The 22,319-nt window shown below is 38.6% G+C and overlaps 1 long non-coding RNA gene across 1 annotated transcript in view; it reads right to left on the minus strand.

The window, feature by feature from the left end:
• The window catches only part of LOC129638947 (uncharacterized), a 279,599-nt gene that overhangs the window by 133,683 nt on the left and 123,597 nt on the right, over positions 1 to 22,319 (minus strand). The window contains exon 3 of the long non-coding RNA XR_008708102.1: positions 1,500 to 1,590. This is a non-coding gene — a long non-coding RNA (uncharacterized LOC129638947). The remainder of the gene's footprint in view (positions 1 to 1,499; positions 1,591 to 22,319) is intronic.

Raw genomic sequence — 22,319 nt, forward strand, 5'->3', positions numbered from 1 at the left:
GCAATTCCAGTGCAAGACAAGGAATGTAAAGCATATAGATAACAAACAAATCCTGGCCGCCACAAGCTGGTGGGTTGAGGTTATTAAGATCAATAACCATAGTTATTCTCACCATAGTCAGAGCTGCCAAGGTTGACGCAAACAAGACACAGGATGTGGGGGAAGACATCAGGGACTCCAGCTATAGGGATATGTGCAATAGATAGGCCATGATGCTGTAAATACCAACCATACCCAAAGTGACACATAAAAAGTGATACTTTACATACAATTTGCCAGGCTTTTTGTCTTCTGACCTTAACCACACTGAACAAACCATTTAGAACAGATCAGAAATCAATTTGTCCTTGGACAAAAGGGAAAGATACCTTATTGGGCACAGAAACTATTCAATAGAAGCATTATATATTGGACAGGGACTAGTGAATCTGTCAAATAATCAGATCCTCTCTCTTCAGTAGCCTGAATATGAGCCATACACTTTAGAACTTTTAACCATTCACTGGCATGTCTGTGCCTCTTCTCATTCTGTCTCCTTAAGTTCAAACACCTTTAAATCTTTTTCCCTACTGGCAAAATCCTAACCCTTTAAGGCTTATTTCAAAATATTAACTCCTCTGTGAAGACTTCCTGGGCCATCAGGTAGGTTTAGTCCCACCCCCTTCTGTTTGCTTTTCTAACTTCTTCTGCAGTCTCTCAATTCCTTAAAGGCAGTATTGATTTCTTATCTCTTCTTATTCCCCAACACTTAACACAGCATTAAATATATTAATACTACTGAGGGCAAACTTTTAAAAAAAGTATTCTATGTACCAGAAACTGTTATAAACACTTGAAATATATTAACCCATTTAATCTTCATAACAACTCTATCATATAGTTCTTATTATTATAGACAACCTTTCACACATATTCTCCAACTGTTTCTACTGTGTTTCTTTTCCTCTTCCTTCTACCCCTAGACTTGTGCATTCCCCTAAAATGCCAATCCTAGGGACCTTAGTATTCTCTTCAAATTCTTTTGGATTTGACATGTGTCATCCATGGGTAACAAGAGTTATTTCTCATTTCAAAGTGATTGGACTGGTGGAAAGTTTTCTCCTTTGTGTGCAAAACTGGCTAAGTGAGTTATTTTCTTTTCCCTCTTCAAAAGAAGATGAGAGTGAGTGAATCTCCTTGTCTTGAAAAACCAATGGATTGTCCTGATGGGCATATATATCTTGCTAAGGTCTGGCTGACTTTCATAGCCTGAATGTCTATGTGTAGTAATTTTTTTCTACAATTTTGCAGGTAGAAGCAAGATAGTAGAATTTTACTGTTGTCTAGAAAAAGCAATAAACCCTTCTCCAAACTTCAGAAGCTAGCACAGTAAAAGGAACTCTATACCAATAGGATAGTTTTCTTTCATAATAACAAAGCAGCACACAAAGTAAACCAAAGTGTATTAACACAAAAAAGAATTCAGTTATCTTTGAAACTGAATTCTGGAAATTACTTACTTAAAAAAGTTCCGCAGATATGGCTTGAAGTCTACAGACAAATCATTGATCAGCATGTATTTTCCTCTTCCCTCACAGCTTGGATGCAAACCTAGAGAAAACCCAAAGCAACAAACTTATGAAATATTCCATGCAGAACCAGAAATGTCTAACTATACCAGCTACTATATTGACTTTCCTACTTAGCCTAGAAAATTGTTTAATAGTCTCTATTTTTTTCTTCGACTTCGCTCCAGTGAGTATAGAGCTGTTTACCTAAAGACGACAGGGTCTAGTAACATAGAAAGCAAATTGTTATTAAGCAGGTTGGAGGTCATTTGGGGAACAATGAAAGTTTCTCATTGAGTCTCTCACAGCCATCACCTATCAAAATATATCTTTTACACAGAATCCTCTGCCACAGTAAATATTGGTGGTGCATATTCTAGAATAGAAATCACAAGAGTGTCACTTCTTTACTTTGCTGAGTAATTTGCAATGCATAGTGAAGTCGCTCAGTCGTGTCTGACTCTTTGCGATCCCATGGACACCAGGCTCCTCCATCCATGGGATTTTCTAGGCAAGAGTACTGGAATGGGTTGCCATTTCCTTCTCCAATGCATAGGGATCCTTTTAATATAACTTCCAACAAAAACCTCCCAAAGGGGACTCAAAGCTCTTCCGACAAAGCAGTAGCTACTGCTAGTGGTGCAGGGGGTGAGGCCTGGTGGAAAATCCAGAAGTACTTTAAATGGCTCAAACTTCAGAAACTTCATAGACCATAATCCATTAAGATAGCACATATTATATCAAGTTTCAATTGCTAAACTTTCCATTGAAGGCTTGGGGTAAAAAGATTGTATCTTGCCAATTTCCATAAAGCTGATTTGTAAAACTGAAAAAAAGAAATCCATGAGCCAATCATAGATCACTCACTATTCTTGATCTGTGTTCTCATATTTCTTATCCCTACCTCTGTAACCGATTAAAAATCTTGGCCTAAATACTTTGCCTCTTTCAAAGAAATTACCATGTATTACAAGGTTTTACTTCTATTGTTATTTCTCAGTCCAGTTGAAGATGAAAGAAAATGGTTCTGTCAGCCCAAGTATTTATCAGTCATCTACCTTCTCAAATGCATTGTGTGTTACCATGAAAACTGTTATTTTTCTGGACATTGTGAGGGGAAATTTAGACAATCTTTTAAAAAATATAGAACATACCAAGCTGGAATTCAGACTATATATATATATGACTATTTGAATGGATATTAGTGTTTTCTGTTGAAGTGAAGACATAGCATTTATAATTACTTTCATCAACTTTTCTACTCCTAACATCTTTCAGCGAGGACAATTTCAGTCAAGTTCAGCACTCTCTAAAAAATCAGATACAATGTGATGCTTCACAAATTAGGAGCCATGTATAAGTCCTGAGGCACAGGTTTAAGTAAGGGATTTCAATGATGACATATTAAGTAGAATCTCGCCACATTTCCTCCACAGTTCTGTTATTACTCCATATTCTTAAGCTTAGAGCAGGGATTATTCTGCCTCATTGGCTTTAATCTACATTAGTCCTGATTATAAACCTAAATTCTCCCACAGGTTGCAGTGATCCTCTGAGGTGATAAAAATTCTCTCAAAGCTTTTCCAGCAAAATGCATCTTTATACTATTTAGCCTCAGTGAACTCCTATTAATCCTCCAATACATATCTCATATTATCACCCTGTGAAGTCTTCTCTGGTTGTTCCATGCATACTTCCTCTCCTGGGCTCTAAAACTACTCTCTCTTTCTCTCTCTCCATATATATTAGAGTATATAGTTCAGTGCTTGTCACAAATTTTCAGCCAAGTATTTAAGGAAATAAAGAACAATGAAATTGAACCTCTAGTGAATCTGGATGAACAGGAACAAAGTGGCTTTATATCTACATGACATTTCAATTTCTTATAATTTTAAAATATTTTTTAAAATTATTATTAATAAAATCAAAGATTAAAAATATTTCTAGTATTTAGCCTGTGGTTTTGTGTTCCCTTTGCAAAACTACTGTATGCATGCCACTTGAGAAGGACCTTTTCAGATCCCCAACTAATGACCAGAAAAATGTATTTGTATAAGGTACAAATATTCTATAAAAGACAAAACAATATTCAGAGGAAAAAATTTAGCATTAAACACATATAACAGAAAAGATCCCAAATCAATGATATTAGATTCCACCTTAACCTAACAACAACAAAAAAGAGCAAATTAACCCCCAAGTAAACCAAAGAAAATAAAGATAAAGAAATCAATGAATTAGAAAACAGAAATGAAGAAAATCCATGAAACTGAACTTGGATGTTTTGAGATCAATAAAACTGATAACCATCTAGCAAAGTAATCAGAAAAAAGAAAGAACACAAATAACCAGTAATGAGAGAGGTGACATGACTATAGATTTTGCAGATAGTAAAATAATAAGAAAATATTATGAAGAACTATATGGCAATAAACTTTAAATTTTAGATAAAATGGATGAATTCCTTGAAAAATAAAAGCCAGAAATGATAACTCATGAAAAAAATAGAAAATCTGAATAGCCTCATATCTATTAATGAAATTGAATTTATAGTTAAAAATCTTCTGACAAGAAAAATCCCAAGCCCTACATGGCTTCAGTTGTGAATTCTACCAAATATTTTTAAAAGATATAACATCAGTTTTATAGAAACTCTTCCAAGTAATAAAAGAGGAAAAAATATCTCCCAACTCATTCTATGAAGCCAGAAATACCCTAAAACCAAAATCAGGTAAAAACATTACCAGAAAACTATAGACCAATAATCCTCATGAATACAAATGCAAAAATATTTTTTAAGTTAGTAAATTTGATGAAAAAATATTTTAAAAGAGTAACATGACATACTCTAGAGAACCTTGTACAGTACAGTTAGTACAATAATGCTAGGTTGGCTTAACATTCAAAACCAATCAGTATAATTCACTATATTAACAGGGAAAAAACATGATTACCTCAATACACCCATAAACAAAATTTGTCAAAAACCATCTACTCCTGATAAAATACTCTCAACAAAACCAAGAATAAATGGGAACTTCTTCAACCTAATAAAGATCACCTACGAAAACATGCAGCTAACATCCATCACACTTATTTGTGAAAGACTGAATGCTTTTCATTTAAGACTAGGAATACAGCAAATATGTTGGCTTACAACACTTCTATTCAACAGTGTATTGAATGTTCTAGAGCATACAATGAAAAAGATAAAGACTGCAAAGCAAGAAGTAAAATTATCCTCATTCTCATATAACATGATCATCAATGCAGACAACCTTTGTGTCCTACACGAAAGCTTCTAGAACTAATAAGTGAGTTTAGTATATTTGTAGGATACAAGATCAATATTAAAAAGTCAACTATATTTCTGTATACTAATGATTAAAAATAGGAAAGTGAAACTGGAAACGTCCTATTTGTAATAACACTAAACACATGAAATAATTAGGTATAGATTTGACATGGAATTATTGTACACGTAAAAGTACAAAACATTGCTGAGATAAAGAAGATGTGAATGAATGGATGACTTAACATTGTTAAAATGTCAATTCTCCTCAAATCAATGTGTAAATTCAGTGTGATCAAAATCAAAATCCCAACAAGAAACTGACAAACTCATTCTCAACTTTATACAGAAACATGAAAGATATAGGATAACAAACCAATTTGAAAAAGAACAAAATAACATTACCTAATTTCCAGATGTTTTATAAACCTACAGTAATCAAGATTATGTAATTGTGGCATGGAAATAGACCTATTTATCTTTTTATTCTTAGCTTTAAGCACATTGCCTGGTAACAGCTCAATGAACGTTACCTGAACAGACTAGATACTCTGATACTCTGTCTCCTCTTACATATGTAACACTGAATGACATCCATGAACTAATTTTAATGATATTGGAGCTATGGATATAATACTGGAGGATTTATTTTCCTCCTTGGGTTTATCTCCACTCCATTATTTGCTTCATTTACCCATCTGCAATGCTCTTAGATACTTCGTCCCAATTCAGACATGGAAAAAAATCTCAGGTTATCTTAGGTTCAACTCTCTTCTTTGACTTAATGGCAATGTGGTTTTGGGTGATATACTTGATTTATCTGGGCCTCAATTTCTTCATTATAATATAGAGATAATGATTCGGGGAGTTGTATGTGAAGTTCATGAGTTGAGACAAAGTCATGAGCCATAGTGAACAGTCAACACATGCTAATCCCCACCCCCCGCCCCGCCCCGCCAGGGAAATTTTTCCATCCAGTGCTTCATCTCTTCTGGACTCTGTGAGTGCCATAGATTAACAAACAAGTATCTAATATTTAAATAACTTTTCCCAGAGAATCAAATACTTGTTTAGAGTTAGAGAGTGGGAAAATAAAACATAGCAGATTTTTGTAATATATGAGGTTAGGCAGGGGAGAATATAGATGAGAGCATTTTTTTTTTTTACTTTAGACTTACTCTATTTAGACATGTTCATTCTATCTATGCTCAAAGCTGTCTTTGCTCTTAAGATTCTGTTTCTTCCCTATAACTCTTTGCCCCAAAACACCTCTTTTTCTCCTATGAGTGCAGCCCAGAAAGAAAAGGAAAGTGAAGTCGCTCAGTCATGTCTGATTCTTTGTGATCCCATGGACTCTAGCCCACCAGGCTCCTCTGTCCATGAAATCTTCTAGGCAAGAGTACTGGAGTGGGTTGCCATTTCCTTCTCCAGGGGATCTTCCCAATCCAGGGATAGAACCCAGGTCTCCCACATTGTAGGGCAATTCTTTACTGTCTGAGCCACCAGGTAGAGCCCAGACTTGAACATTATTACACTTGCATAGAAATATATTTGCTGTACTATTTCTGCTGCAAATAAGTGACTTTTCCTGAGTCTAATGTTGAGTTTCCTGACACACACAGGTGTTCCATCCTTGAGGTTATCTTTCACTTTATCAGGAGGAAGGAAGGATGGGAGGGAGGGAGGAAGGAAGGAAGACAGATTTTTTCTGTTCACTAGCAAGTTCAGGAGATACCATATGGAGTAGTATGAGATGTCTTAAGGGACTTTTAAAAAAAAATTACCAAAAAATGAGTAGATAAGAGGATCCTTTGGCAACACCCCTAACCCTAGAACTATGTTTACGTGCATAAAATGGCAAACAGCTGGGGCAATTATTACAAATAAAATTATTTGACCATTTACTATCTACCCATACTGACCTAAGCACTACATGTGTAATGATCCATTTGATCTCCACAACACCTTTGAGCATTAGGTACTGTTATCATTCTCATTTGACAGAAGAGAAAACAGAAAATGAGGGGCCCAAGGGTTAAGATAGATACACGACATCACATCTAGGATGCAGCAGGTCAAGGAATTGACTTAGTTAAGAATCCATATTTTTAACCCCTATAGTTGAACAAAACATTACAGTATTATTTCAATTAATAAGAACTCTAACAACTGAGCCGCTTAGGTAAATGTCTCTTCTTTTAGAAGAAAAGAGGCACATTGTAAAATTAAAGATCATGTTGCATGCCTTGTTTAAGCCAGAATTTCTAGAATATGAGCCTCTTGTCCTGCAAGATCCTTAATCAACAAAGATTTAGTGGTTATGAGACTTTACTTACTAAAGGAATACAACAGACTTTGATACTTTTGAAAAATATTCACTAAAAACAGGTAAAACACACTTTTGTTCATATTTCTAACCATCAGATCACCAGAATATTCAATTAACCAGTAGCACCCTTTCTATGGGCTTCTCAGGTGGCTCAGTGGTAAAGAATCCACCTGCAAGGCAGGAGATGTGGGTTCAATCCTGGGGTCAGGTAGATCCCCTGGAGAAGGAAATGGCAACCCACTCCAGTATTCTTCCCTGGGAAATCCCATAGACAGAGGAGCCTGGCAGGTTTCAGTCTATGAGGTTGTGAAGAGTTGGACACAACTGAGCAACTAAAACAACACTTTATATGCAGTCTGACATTTTCCTGACATTTCTACCTAACTAGATGGTAGATGTCAGGTAGGCAAAAGATCTGGCTATCTAACTGAATATTTTCTAATGTTTATCTAAATGAGTAATACAGCTGACAACTTTCCTTCAGAAATAAGGTAAAATATATGTGCTATTTAATGAAACATACATGATGTATTTATAATGAAATAATATGCAAACGAAATAAAACCCTTGTGGAGATAATGGACAGAATAGTCACTACTGAATAGGGGCTCTTGCTTGCTAATGCATCCTGCAATTTCTGATATTTAATTCTCATAAACAGAAAAGAGAGATTATTACTTATCTATTGATCAAAATTCTGAAGCTCAAATCAAAATTTAAGAATATTCAGAGGAAGTTTCCATAAGAGAATTACTCAATGTGATGTAAAACATAGTTTAATAAACGTGCACTGTAATAATGTCACTGGTGATACTTGGGTACTGAAGTGTGAACAAGCACTAAAATTGGGCTGCTGCTGCTGCTGCTAAGACGCTTCAGTCGTGTCCAACTCTGTGCGACCCCATAGACAGCAGCCCACCAGGCTCCCCTGTCCCTGGGATTCTCCAGGCCAGAACACTGGAGTGGGTTGCCATTTCCTTCTCCAATGCATGAAAGTGAAAAGTGAAAGTGAAGTCGCTCAGTCGTGTCTGGCTCCTAGAGACCCCATGGACTGCAGCCTACCAGGCTCCTCCATCCATGGGATTTTCCAGGCAAGAGTACTGGAGTGGGGTGCCATTGCCTTCTCTGAAAATTGGGCTATTAAAGTCCAAAGCCTTGATGAGATGATTCACAACTGGCATTGGAACTAATAAGAAAACTTGAAATGCACTCACTTGCCTTTTCAAGACCCTTACTATCAAGCAAAAGACAACCCAGCTGGTGACAAAATAGCTGATGTGTAGTCTAGAAAATGACTTTGCAAAAATATCAGACAAGATGCCTTTTGTAACTCACACATATACAAACAAAAACACATGTAGTTCAACTACAGAATCATCACACAAAATAACGTCTAATATAATGAGATAAATCTGCTACGACATTAAGAAGTTGGGCTTGGGAAATTCTCATATATGCTCATCTCTCCACACAGTCTAGTATGTCTTAGAAAACCACTGGGCCACATTTTTCTTAGCAGGTATCAATTGTTAACATGTGTTAGTACTATATTTCAAGCTTACTCTCCTTTCACCTTTGTTTTCCCCCATATTGCTTTTATTTTATCCAAAAGTGGTAGTTTGCATAAAGATTCAGGGAAAAAATAATCCAGCTTCATTTTTCTTAAGGTTGGTAGTTTAGTTGCCAAGTCGTGTCTGACGCTTGAGACCCCAAGGACTGTAGCCTGCCAGAGATCTTCTGTCCATGGAATTTCTCAGGCAAGAATACTGGACTGGGTTGCCATGCCCTCCTCCAGGGGATCTTCATGACCCAGGGATCAAACCTGGATCTCTTATGTCTCCTACATTGATTCATCTTGTAAAGTATGTTTTTTCTGGAGATACACCTTATTTCGGTTTAAGCTAGGAATCCAGGGGTTCATAAAGGATAGTATCTGCTGGGAAGTTTGACTAGATACCTGTGCAGTGACTTTTCAACAATGAGATAATACTAGAGATACATACCAATGATCCCTGATAGCACCCAATTACCAAGTCAAATTACCAAGGCTTCCTGTCCATGCACAAAGGTGGGGAGTGGGGGGGGTGGTGGGAAGTCAAGGGAACTCACAGGCCTCAAATCAAATACCTAATTGCCACTGGGGATGGTACCTACAATAAAAGACAACTTAAGGTGACTTTCAAACTTTACTGTCAAATTAAAGTTATTTTGAAATCTATTACTGAGTTATACTAACCCAAGCCAAATATTCCCTCTCCCTTAAGCTACTGTCACAGCTTCGCACTTGAACTATTATTTCTCTTGGTCCCCTACAGTCCATTCTTCTTGAGACAGGAAAATAAGAGCACAGCCATTCTGGAAAAGGACCAGGGAATGGCCTTGGGCAAAACAGGCCTTGCAAATTAAAAAATCAAAGGCCCCAGGGACCTGAGTCCCAGAGACAAAAACCAGGCTTGCACGAATTAAAAAATAATAATAATAATAACTTTAACTCCAGGTGGCTCAAGTGGTAATGAACCCACCTGCAATGCAGGAGACACTGGAGATCCAGGTTAGATTCCTGGATTGGGAAGATCCCTGGAGTAGGAAATGGAACCCTCTCCAGTATTCTTGCCTGAGAAATCCCATGGACAGAGGAGCCCGGCAGGCTACAGTCCATGGGATCACAAAGAGTCAGACACGACTAAAGTGACTGAGCATGCAGGCACACTCTGTTACACTAATGAGTATACTTAGTTGCTACAAGCCAAGCAGCTCAACTATAAATTTTAACCTCATCTGTTCCTGTGTTTTCTTGCATAAAATTGTCATGCATTCTTTTTCTGTCACAGAAGCACTTCCTGACAGCCATCATGGAGCCATCTGCTGTTGATCAAAGAAGTTTGCTGATTTCTGGAAATTATCAGTGATCATGAGACAAACCCTCCCTTTTGTTGGAAAAGCAACTTGCCCCTTCTACTAGAGAGCTGGCACTTTTTTCTGCCTTCTCCCTGGTGCACAAACTCTTCTAATAGAAAGCTTTGCTTGCCTAAGAGTCTTGTGGAAGCAATATTCATTTCCACGGTATTCTTGTCCAAGAATCTGGAAAGGGCCAGGTAACATTCCCACATCATTAGCCACAAATAGAGCAACTTCCTGGATTATGTAACAGAAATAAGTTCAAAGCGCCACTCTTGATATTTACCTCCCTACAACCTGTCCCTGCCACTACTATGCAATTGCTAATACCAGAAATCTGAGTGCCATAGATTATTACCAAACATCTAGTCCATTAGTACGGAGAAGGCAATGGCACCCCACTCCAGTACTCTTGCCTGGAAAATCCCATGGACGGAGGAGCCTGGTGGGCTGCAGTCCATGGGGTCGGAAACGACTGAGCAACATCACTTTCACTTTTCACTTTCATGCATTGGAGAAGGAAATGGCAACCCACTCCAGTGTTCTGGCCTGGAGAATCCCAGGGACAGGGGAGCCTGGTGGGCTTCCATCTCTGGGGTCGCACAGTGTCGGACATGACTGAAGCAACTTAGCAGTAGCAGCAGCAGCAGCAGCAGTCCATTAGTAAGTCAAGGGGATTTTTGTTTTTGTTGTTCAGTTGCTAAGGTGTGTCTGACTCTTAGTGAACCCATGGACTGCAGTATGCCAGGGTTCCCTGTCCTTCACCATATCCCTGAATTTGCTCAAACTTATGTCCATTGAGTTGGTGATGCCATACAACCATCTCATCCTCTGTTGCCCATTTCTCCTCCTGCCCTCAATCTTTCACAGCATCAGGGTTTTTACTCCAAAATATATCCAGAATTTATCCATGGCTCTCCTCCACCACTATCATTCTAATCTAGGACACTATCATTTTTCATCTTAACTACTACTGTGATAGTTTCTGAACTGGTCTCACTGCTCCATTTGCTCTGTAGTCACGGATAGTTTTTGAACTTACCTTATTGTGCTCTCATGATTGCAATCATTCGAAGACTAGTCATTTCTATTTCAAAGAAACCTAAATTTCTCCTCTTCATCTTTAGGTCCCTGCATGTTCTGGCCCTTATTTACCTACCCAAATTAATTTCACCTCTCCCACTACTACACTTACTCAGCCTCTCACCCTCCTACTTGTCAAGTTCCAGCCACATTAAAAACTCCTCCATTCTTAGAACAACAAGCATCCAATATATTTCAGGGACTTGCAAAGTCTCTCCATATATCACTGACATGTTCATCTCTCAACTCTTTGCATTACTGGCTTTTTAAAATCTAACTGGTCTCAGTTTATCTGATGTCTTCTCAGAGATTTCCCTGACTACTCTGAGTAGCATCCTCTGCTATTGATAATTTATTTTGAAGCACATGTCACTGGTCACTATTAAAATTTTACATTCAACTTTTGTGAAAATTTGATTAACATTTGTCCCGTCCAACTCCCATCCGTGCACACCAGAATATAATTGCCATGGCTCTTTGACTTCCTGTTTTATCCACAGGTTTAGTCCAAAGCCTAGAACAGAGTAGGTCTTCAATTAATATACATTGAACTAAATACACTGCCAATATGTTCAGTTTACCAGAAGGAAAATGTACCATGGTAAATCCAAGGGGAAAGGGAGATGGAGAATAGAAGTTTCAGACAAGTCACCTCTGTGAATTCATCTAGCTGAACTTCTAGAATTCTCTCCTCTAAGAGGGCACATCTTATCAACTTGTTAGGGTACTAATCTTTCAGACCCACCAGATTCTGTTATTTCTAGGTAATTCAACAGCCTTTTGAACTATGGTGTTGGAGAAGACTCTTTAGGGTCCCTTGGACTGCAAGGAGATGAAATCAGTCAATCATAAAGGAAATCAGTCCTGAATATTCTTTGGAAGGACTGATGCTGAAGCTGAAATTCCAATACTTTGGCCACCTGATGCAAAGAGCCAACTCATTGGAAAAGACCCTGATGCTGGGAAAGACTAAAAGCAGGAGGAGAAGGGGGCAACAGAGGATGAGACAGTTGGATGGCATCTCTGACTCGATGGACTTGAGTTTGATCAAGCTTTGGGAGTTGGTGATGGACAGGGAAGCCTGGCATGCTGCAGTCCATGAAGTTACAAAGAGTCGGACATGACTGAGAGACTGAACGGAACAGAACTCTCAATCAAGTTGTTTTTTTTAGAGAAAAACTGACAAAGCAGCAATGGCATATACTTCTTTTCTAGTGCACATGAATCATTAACCAATGTAGGTCATATTCTGGCCTACATGCAACCATGGGGTTGCAAAGAGTTAGACACAGCATAGAAGCTAAACAACAACAGAAAGGAATTCAGAAAGGAAGACCTATCTGTATCACTAAACAACCCCAAATAGAATATTTTCAAATATATATTTTGTTACTTTTAGAGTCTACATTAATTGATTAGAGATCTTTTTGATAGATAAGAATTATTTATAATAATACATGAAACATGATGGATATTTTAATGAGATAGGCAAAAGTCAGGTCACAGTGTGATTTATATGCTGTACTCAAAGCTTATATTTTCCCTGAAAGTTATAGGTCATCACTGAAGGATTTCAAGTAGAGAAATGATCAGATCAAATTTTAGATCATGTTTTATAAAAAGTTCAGTTTGGAAACAGTGAGAAAAGTGAATTAGGGAGAGAAGAACAGCAGCAAGGAGTGTAATTGGAGGCCATTGTCCTATCATTACTGAAAAATTAGTAATAACTAAAATTGTGTTGTTTTCCTCTATTTCTTTGCATTGATCGCTGAGGAGGGCTTTCATATCTCTCCTTGGTATTCTTCGGAACTCTGCATTCAAATGGATTTAATTCTCCTTTTCTCCTTTGCTTTTCACTTCTCTTCTTCTCACTACTATTTGTAAGGGCTCCTCAGAGAGCCATTTTGCTTTTTTGCATTTCTTTTCCATGGGGATGGTCTTGATCCCTGTCTCCTGTACAATGTCATGAACCTCCATCCATAGTTCAACAGGTACTCTGTCTATCAGATCCAGTCCCTTAAATCTATTTCTCACTTCCACTGTATAATTGATTTAGGTCATACCTGAATGGTCTAGTGGTTTTCCCTACTTTCTTCAATTTAAGTCTGAATTTGGCAATAAGGAGTTCAGATCTGAGCCACACTCAGCTCCCGGTCTTATTTTTCCTGACTGTATAGAGCTTCTCCATCTTTGGCTGCAAAGAATATAATCAATCTGATTTCAGTGTTTACCATCTGGTGATGTCCATATGTAGAGTCTTCTCTTGTGTTGTTAGAAGAGGGTGCTTGTTATGACAAGTGTATTCTCGTGGCAAAACTCTATTAGCTTTTGCGCTGCTTCATTCTATACTCCAAGGCCAAATTTTCCTGTTATTCCAGGTGTTTCTTGACTTCCTACTTTTGCATTCCAGTCCCCTATAATGAAAAGGACATCTTTTTTGGGTGTTAGTTCTAAAAGGTCTTGTAGGTCTTCATGGAACTGTTCAACTTCAGATTCTTCAGTGTTACTGGTTGGGGCATAGGCTTGGATCACCATGATACTGAATGGTTTTCCTTGGAAATGAACAGAGATCATTCTGTTGTTTTTGAGATTGCATCCAAGTACTGCATTTCGGACTCTTTCATTGACCATGATGGCTACTCCATTTCTTCTAAGGGATTCCTGCACAAAGTAATAGATATAATGGCCATCTGAGTTAAATTCACCCATTCCAGTCTGTTTTAGTTCACTGATTCCTAAAATGTTGACATTCACTCTTACCATCTCCTGTTTGGCCACTTCCAATTTGCCTTGATTCATCGACCTAACATTCCAGGTACCTATGCAATATTCCTCTTCACAGCATCGGACCTTGCTTCTATCACCAGTCACATCCACAACTGGGTATTGTTCTTGCTTTGGCTCCATCCCTTCATTCTTTCTGGAGTTATTTCTCCACTGATCTCCTGTAGCATACTGGGCAGCTACCGACCTGGGGAGTTCCTCTTTCAGTATCCTATCATTTTGCCTTTTCATACTGTTCATGGGGTTCTCAAGGCAAGAATACTGAAGTGGTTTGCCATTCCCTTTTCTACAGTGGACCACATTCAGTCAGACCTCTCCACCACGACCTAGAGATCTCTTCAAGAAAATTAGAGATACCAAGGGAACATTTCATACAAAGATGGGCTCGATAAAGGACAGAAATGGTATGAAGCTAACAGAAACAGAAGATATTAAGAAGAGATGGCAAGAATACACAGAAGAACTGTACAAAAAAGATCTTCATGACCCAGATAATCATGATGGTGTGATCACTCACCTAGAGCCAGACATCCTGGAATGTGAAGTCTAGTGGGCCTTAGAAAGCACCACTACGAACAAAGCTAGTGGAGGTGATGGAATTCCAGTTGAGCTATTTCAAATCCTAAAAGATGCTGCTGTGAAAGTGCTGCACTCAATATGCCAGCAAATTTGGAAAACTCAGCAGTGGCCACAGGACTGGAAAAGGTCAGTTTTCATTCCAATCCCAAAGAAAGGCAATGTCAAAGAATGCTCAAACTACTGCACAATTGCACTCATCTCACACGCTAGTAAAGTAATGCTCAAAATTCTCCAAGCCAGGCTTCAGCAATATGTGAATCATGAACCTCCAGATGTTCAAGCTGGTTTTAGAAAAGGCAGAAGAACCAGAGATCAAATTGCCAACATCCGCTGGATCATCGAAAAAGCAAGAGTTCCAGAAAAACATCTATTTTTGCTTTATTGACTATGCCAAAGCCTTTGACTGTGTGGATCACAATAAACTGTGGAAAATTCTGAAAGAGATGGGAATACCAGACTACCTGACCTGCCTCTTGGGAAACCTATATGCAGGTCAGGAAGCAACAGTTAGAACTGGACATGGAACAGACTGGTTCCAAATAGGAAAAGGAGTACGTCAAGGCTATATATGGTCACCCTGCATATTTAACTTATATGTAGAGTACATCATGAGAAACGCTGGGCTGGATGAAGCACAAGCTGGAATCAAGATTGCCGGGAGAAATATCAATAACTTCAGATATGCAGATGACACCACCCTTATGACACAAAGTGAAGAGGAACTAAAAAGCCTCTTGATGAAAGTGAAAGTGGAGAGTGAAAAAGTTGGCTTAAAGCTCAACATTCAGAAAACGAAGATCATTGCATCCGGTCCCATCACTTCATGGGAAATAGGTGGGGAAACAGTGGAAACAGTGTCAGACTTTATTTTTCTGGGCTCCAAAATCACTGCAGATGGTGACTGCAGCCCTGAAATTAAAAGACACTTACTCCTTGGAAGGAAAGTTATGACCAACCTAGATAGCATATTCAAAAGCAGAGACATTACTTTGCCAACAAAAGTCCATCTAGTCAAGGCTATGGTTTTTCTAGTGGTCATGTATGGATGTGAGAGTTGAACTGTGAAGAAAGCTGAGCACCGAAGAATTGATGCTTTTGAACTGTGGTGCTGGAGAAGACTCTTGCGAGTCCCCTTGGACTGCAAGGAGATCCAACCAGTCCATCCTAAAGGAGACCAGTCCTAGGTGTTCATTGGAAGGACTGATGCTGAGGCTGAAACTCCAATACTTTGGCCACCTCATGCAAACAGTTGACTCACTGGAAAATACCCTGATGCTGGGAAGGATTGAGGGCAGGAGGAAAAGAGGATGACAAGAGGATGAGATGGCTGCATGGCATCACCGACTCAATGCACATGAGTTTGGGTACACTCCAGGAGTTGGTGATGGACAGGGAGGTCTGGCGTTCTACAATTCATGGGGTCGCAAAGAGTTGGACATGACTAAGCAACTGAACTGACTGAAAATTGTGTTAGTAGGAATGAAAGTGAGGGGATATATTTGATATTTAGGAATCAAGTTAAACTCCATAGTAAGGAAGTTGGATGGGGAAATGAGAAAAGGGGACAAGACAACACATCTTGGTTTCGCATATGGGAAAATAGCTCAATGGCAGGTTCATTTCTCCATATGTGAGGACAAGAGGAAGAGGAATAGGTGTGGGAAGGAAGATCATTTTGGATATATCTAATCTCTGATGCCTGTGAACTATAACAGAGAAAATAGAACTTGCTATTTGAATTGTATTATAACTTTGCCTTTCTAACTTTCCCCCATGTAATTATGGGATTATACCTTCCCACAAAGGCCAATACAAAGCCAGTCACTGAACAGGTGTTCTGAGATAGCTGACTTCATTTAATTTGCATACATCCTACCTCAGGCCACCCGCAATGGCCACCTGGGCAAGGAGAATGGGGAGGAAGAGGGTGTTTATCTAGCCTGACAGTGCAGGGCTGTAGTTTGCAAATTATTCCCACTGTCAGCTAAGTTCCTTGAGCTGCTAAGCAGATGCCTGGAGAGAAGGTGGGCCTAAACCATTTGCAGAGGCGGCTTGGTTGTCATGACTGCGAATGCTGCAGCAACGCTGCCTTTCCTAAACTCCCTCACTTATTTCCTTCTCTGGAACTGTGCTATGGCCAAGACACATCTGTGGTCCTGAAAGAAAAATGAGTCGAGTAGAGACGAAGGAACTAGCTATTTCTTCACTGGAAATTTAAATAATAGGCAAAGCAGCTCTTCAATGCTGTAGCCAATTACAGCACAGCCCAATCAGCTGCCATTTGTTGGAGTAAATGGACTATTTAGGGTGTATTTTAAAATAGGGCTTGCATCTCCTACTAAGATGATTTTTACCGTACAATAGTGCCATATTGTTGCTGTATTTAAAGCACTCATTTTGAGTGTGCAGGGCCTGTAACAGCAACTTGGGAAAAACTTTTCCACTTACCACTTTATCCTACATCCTCCATATGGAAGAATGCCCATTTTGCTATCTAAACAGGCAAATGGATTCATCCACAAGCTGTTAACCTGGTTTTTCCACTTTACGCTCGATTAGAAATATGTTGTCTAGGTCAGCATCATCCCCACAGCCATTCCAGTGTTCTTGACACTGAACGGGGTCTGTCAACAAAAAACAGATGTACATTAATGGTTTGGCCTTTGAGACCCAAGAGATGGCTTTGGTGACTCAGTGCAAAACTGCAAAGAATGTGAGCCATAGCAGAAGACCAACAATGTCTATTTTGGACTTGTTGGACATTTTCCTTTACCTAGGCAGGATTGAGTCCTATTTATAGAATCCTAAAGGCTACAACATTCAGAAAATGAAGATCATGGCATCTGGTCCCATTACTTCATGGGAAATAAATGGGGAAACAGTGGAAACAGTGTCAGACTTTATTTTGGGGGGGCTCCAAAGTCACTGCAGATGGTGACTGCAGCCATGAAATTAAAAGATGCTGACTCCTTGGAAGAAAAGTTATGACCAACCTAGATAGCATATTCAAAAGCAGAGACATTACTTTGCCAACAAAGGTCCGTCTAGTCAAGGCTATGGTTTTTCCAGTAGTCATGTATGGATGTGAGAGTTGGACTGTGAAGAAAGCTGAGCGCCAAAGAATTGATGCTTTTGAACTGTGGTGTTGGAGAAGACTCTTGAGAGTCCCTTGGACTGCAAGGAGATCCAACCAGTCCATCCTAAAGGAGACTAGTCCTAGGTGTTCATTGGAAGGACTGATGCTGAGGCTGAAACTCCAATATTTTGGCCACCTCATGTGAAGAGTTGACTCACTGGAAAATACCCTGATGCTGGGAGGGATTGAAGGCAGGAGGAAAAGGGGACGACAGAGGATGAGATGGCTGCATGGCATCACCGACTCGATGGATGTGAGTCTATGTCATCTCCAGGAGTTGGTGATGGACAGGGAGGCCTGGTGTGCTGCGATTCCTGGGGTCGCAAAGAGTCGGACATGACTGTGCGACAGAACTGAACTGAACTGAAAGGCTATAGATCAGGTTGTGAGCCTTGGGGTGGGGGGGATGTGCAGAGACTTAAATCCTAGCCCTGTTTCTGATGCTTTATGGGAAACCTTGGACAAGTCCCTTTATCTCTCTAAATCTCCGTTTTCCCACCTGGAAAATTATGAGGCTAGAAATGATGGTCCCCATGTTTCTCCTGGAAGGATCATAGATTCTGTCCAAATCCTATGCTTAGGCAGATGCCTACATCTGTTGACTTAGCGTTTTATTTTCTGTAAGGAGGACGGGAGGTGGAAAGAAAAAACCTACCCCTTACTTCTGCCCCACCATATCCCTAACCCTACAAGGTTGTCAGTCTGTTTAATTGCCAGACCTCTTACTTCTGTCTCTTAGCGTTTTATTTTCTGTAAGGAGGACGGGAGGTGGAAAGAAAAAACCTACCCCTTACTTCTGCCCCACCATATCCCTAACCCTACAAGGTTGTCAGTCTGTTTAATTGCCAGACCTCTTACTTCTATCTCATTGAGCCTATGTCCCTAGTATGTATTTCTACTAGGGAGAATGGTGCGTGGGGCCACACGTATACTATTTTCTATTGCGCTCTTTCTAAAAGGAGACAAAATCAGAGGCTCTCTATAAATGAAGATGGGAGTTCTGGGGGCCAGACTTCTTTAAAAGCTAAAAAGAATCAGCTGGTTTGAAGTGCCTTACTCTTCAGTGCCTTCCTGCACTCCAAATGAGAAAGTCACTCAATATAGAGGTTCGAGGGTTTGCCTTGAATTTAAATGACAGCATTCAGGTTCATACTGACACTCTAAAACATCAATATTTTTAATGCATGCTTTAAAAAATTCATATACAGCTTTTAAACATATTTTGAAGGAATAGCTCTAGTAGTGATAATATGCATTCAATTATTTGCTTGTAGAATGCCTAAATATTAATATTAAGTCTTGACAAGTTTTTATTAAGTCAATAATCTTTTGACATTTAGGGAATCAGATGTTTAAGCTGTTTTAAAAGATAACGCTACATTGCTTTCTCCTCTATTTCAGTTATCCAGACCCAAGAACATTAGCCCAGAGTGTTCTAATTGCTTAGCTTCCAGAGCTCCTATGGCAGCCAATCAGTGTTATGTTTCAGAAAATAAAATGCTCTTATGTCTTTGGAAAGGCAATTTCAAATGTTTTCATGGTATAATTTTTTTGCATTATATTTTCTTCATGTTATTTTAGATAACAATTTGATTTAAATAATACTGCCTGCTGTAGAGTACAACATGGATTTTGAATGCCAGAGTGCTCAACTCTCTGGATTAATTCCCTTATTCTAGAGTAATCCACTCCCTGCCTCTTTAGAGAGCACTTTGAAATATCTTCATTTAGCTTTCTATTGAAGAAGGAGGAGGGAAATGGGGTGAAGGGAGAATTCAGAGAAAGAGAGCTCCTTAACAAAAAAAGGTTGTCGGAGGGGGAGAAAAGAAACAGAAGATTTAAACTGTAATATGAAATGGAAGTGCTCTGAAAATAAGAGGCAAAGCATTTCAATTTTCTTCTGGTCTATAGAAAATTGACCAAAATATAAAATGACGTTATTTGAGTCTAGGCAGGAAGGAAGATTATCAAAAGTACTGCTTGTAGGTATACATTTATTAGTAAGAAATTGACCTGCTATTTTCAGATGAAAACATGTAGCTCCACTGGGGAAGGGACTTCAGATACATGCTAATCATTTGCCTGAGCCCTTGAAAGAATTCCCAAGGCACCTCTTTTCCCAAGAGTTTGAAACAGACATCAAATTCTCTCTAGCTCATAATTACAGGAGCCAGCCAACTGCTTAACTTCAGTGCCCTGGCCACACATTAATGACTATTTAACAGATATATCTTTTAAAGAACATAAAATATCCAGGAGACCATAGACACGACACAAGTCTCATCTACAAAAATCTTAGTTTGGGGCCCTTGAGATTAGGACAGTGGTGAAGGGATTCATGGGTGCAAATGGCTCTAACCAAGAAAGCAATCTGATTGGAAAAAGCATCCAGCTAAAAAAAGGAGAGGACTCCTCTTTCTTCCTTCCCAGGTTATTTTGGATTCAGATTCCATTGGAACCCCTATTGATGAGAGCTCTGATATTAATTAACTTGAGATGCTGGGTACTCCTTTCATCTTATTCTAAAATTTGTATCATAATTTCTGAATGCTCACCATGCTGTTCTGTGCCACGACTTCAAGCAGTTAATGTTTTGTAAACTTAAATGCAGCAAAGGAGTTGCTAATAGAAGAAATCTGAGGTTTCAGATTCAAGCATTATACAAAAATAAATCTGTGTCCTTAAATTCTTTCTTTGGCGAGCTTGAATGTTGGTATTTGAAATTCCCTAAAAATGAGACCCATCAGTTGTAGCTGCAAGGAAATATCTGAACCTGGTATCTCTCACTAATATGAAATAACTCTATCATGCCTGAATTTGTGCCATAAATTGTGCATTTATAAATCTCTAAATATGGTATTTCATATATTGATGTGTGGACTGGGGGACTTGGGAGGGTTACTAGAAAGATTCCCTGCCACCCTTCATATTCAGTTCTTATTCTGCCTATATGTGATAGCAGCTTTGTTGCAGGCCAAGTAGTTTCTGAAAATGACAAGTCCATGATAAATTCTATTTGCCAAGCTGAATTATAGAGTGTGGACTGGGGTATATGATGGGGCTAAGCTCTTGATTGATTTTCCACTACATACCCTATTTCTCCCTGATTTTTTTTCCATGGAACTTATTAAATGGAGGAATCCCAGATGCTTTTGCTTTTTCTCCTATTTAATTTTCTGTTTTTATTCCTAGAAGCCAACAAATGGCTCTAGGATATAGGTTCTAGAAGTTTTTAACTTCATCCCTCTTCCAGGAAAATAAGAAGGAAAACAAGAAGATAAATAATAAGAAAAAGAAAGAACATAGCTGTATTTTCTAAGAAAACAAATCCATTCATATTTGTATTATGTGTATAATTCTGAATCCTTCTCTGATCTAAGACACAAGCACATTAATCTTATTGTGGGTACTAAGGATATTTCATCTTTTCAGTTGTTTGAATTGAGCATAATGATTTCCATGTATTTATTTTGAAGTTCTGCCACTCAAAAAGCATATGACAATATGGAATGAAATATTAATATGAGAAAAGAAAATTCACAGATGTGAACCTGCTCTTATATCATCATTTATTCCCCAGGTTTCCCTAATATACCAGCCATCATTTTCTTTCCCACTGTACTCTTTACCCTTCCTCCTTCCTCATATGTACCTTACTACTTCTTCTAATCTTGACCTGTGTCTTGCAAGCAGTTCATAATCTTGAATATTTTTGTCTAAATATTACAGATAATCTGGATATGGTATACATTTTGGGAATTATTTCTCTACAGGGAAATCTGATGCACCGCCATCTGGAAGGGGAATTTTCACATAGGCTTTTATATGTCATAAGAAAGTCAATGCTCTTACATATGCCTAAAGTCTCTAAAGTAAATGAATCTATTTCCAATCAGAAATACAGAATAATAACCTGTCAGTTCTCATTTTTTTAATGTATGACCTCCAAATTATGTATCATCCAGTTGAGAGAAGTAATTTTCAGTAAAGTTATAGAGAGGTACTGTTCAGTCCTTCCTTTCCTCTACAGACTTGTACTGGTCATTTGCTATTTGCTCCATTGCTTTCATTCTCCCATCCTAACAGGGATTTTGCAGTCACAAGATTTGAGTTGGGCTGACTGTACTTCTAGATACATCTTTAAGAGGACCTGAATTGACTTAAGCCAATTAGTGTATCCTCTCCCTCTAGAGATATTATTTTTGGCCCAGTGATGAACATATGAAAACACTGAACTATTTATATTTGAAGAAACACTTGCTGAGGGTTTCTGAAAAAGAAAATTTCCTCGTACTTCAATGGGAGATACATATAAAGAAGTTCTCTCTCACACCCTAAATATGAACTAAGAAGCTTATAAACCAAGGAGCTATAGGCAATAATCTTTAGATATAGAACAAGTTAGTTTTAGGATGAAGGTGACATCATGGAATGAAAAGTAAAGAGTCAGAAATAAAAGGGATAGCCCTTGCTGTTGACCTGCAAGATCAATCCTTGCTTGAAGCATAACCTATCTCAAGAATTTAAGATATGTGTAGATAATGCATCTTTATTTTTAAACCAGTGAGACCTATGCTATTCTTATGGTTGTTTTTACTTCTAACTGAAAACAAATTAACTGAAACAGTACTCTAAGGTGAACTATGGGAAAAAACTTGAAACAGAAACATG

This window comes from Bubalus kerabau, chromosome X (assembly GCF_029407905.1).
Source record: "Bubalus kerabau isolate K-KA32 ecotype Philippines breed swamp buffalo chromosome X, PCC_UOA_SB_1v2, whole genome shotgun sequence".
Taxonomy (NCBI): domain Eukaryota; kingdom Metazoa; phylum Chordata; class Mammalia; order Artiodactyla; family Bovidae; genus Bubalus; species Bubalus kerabau.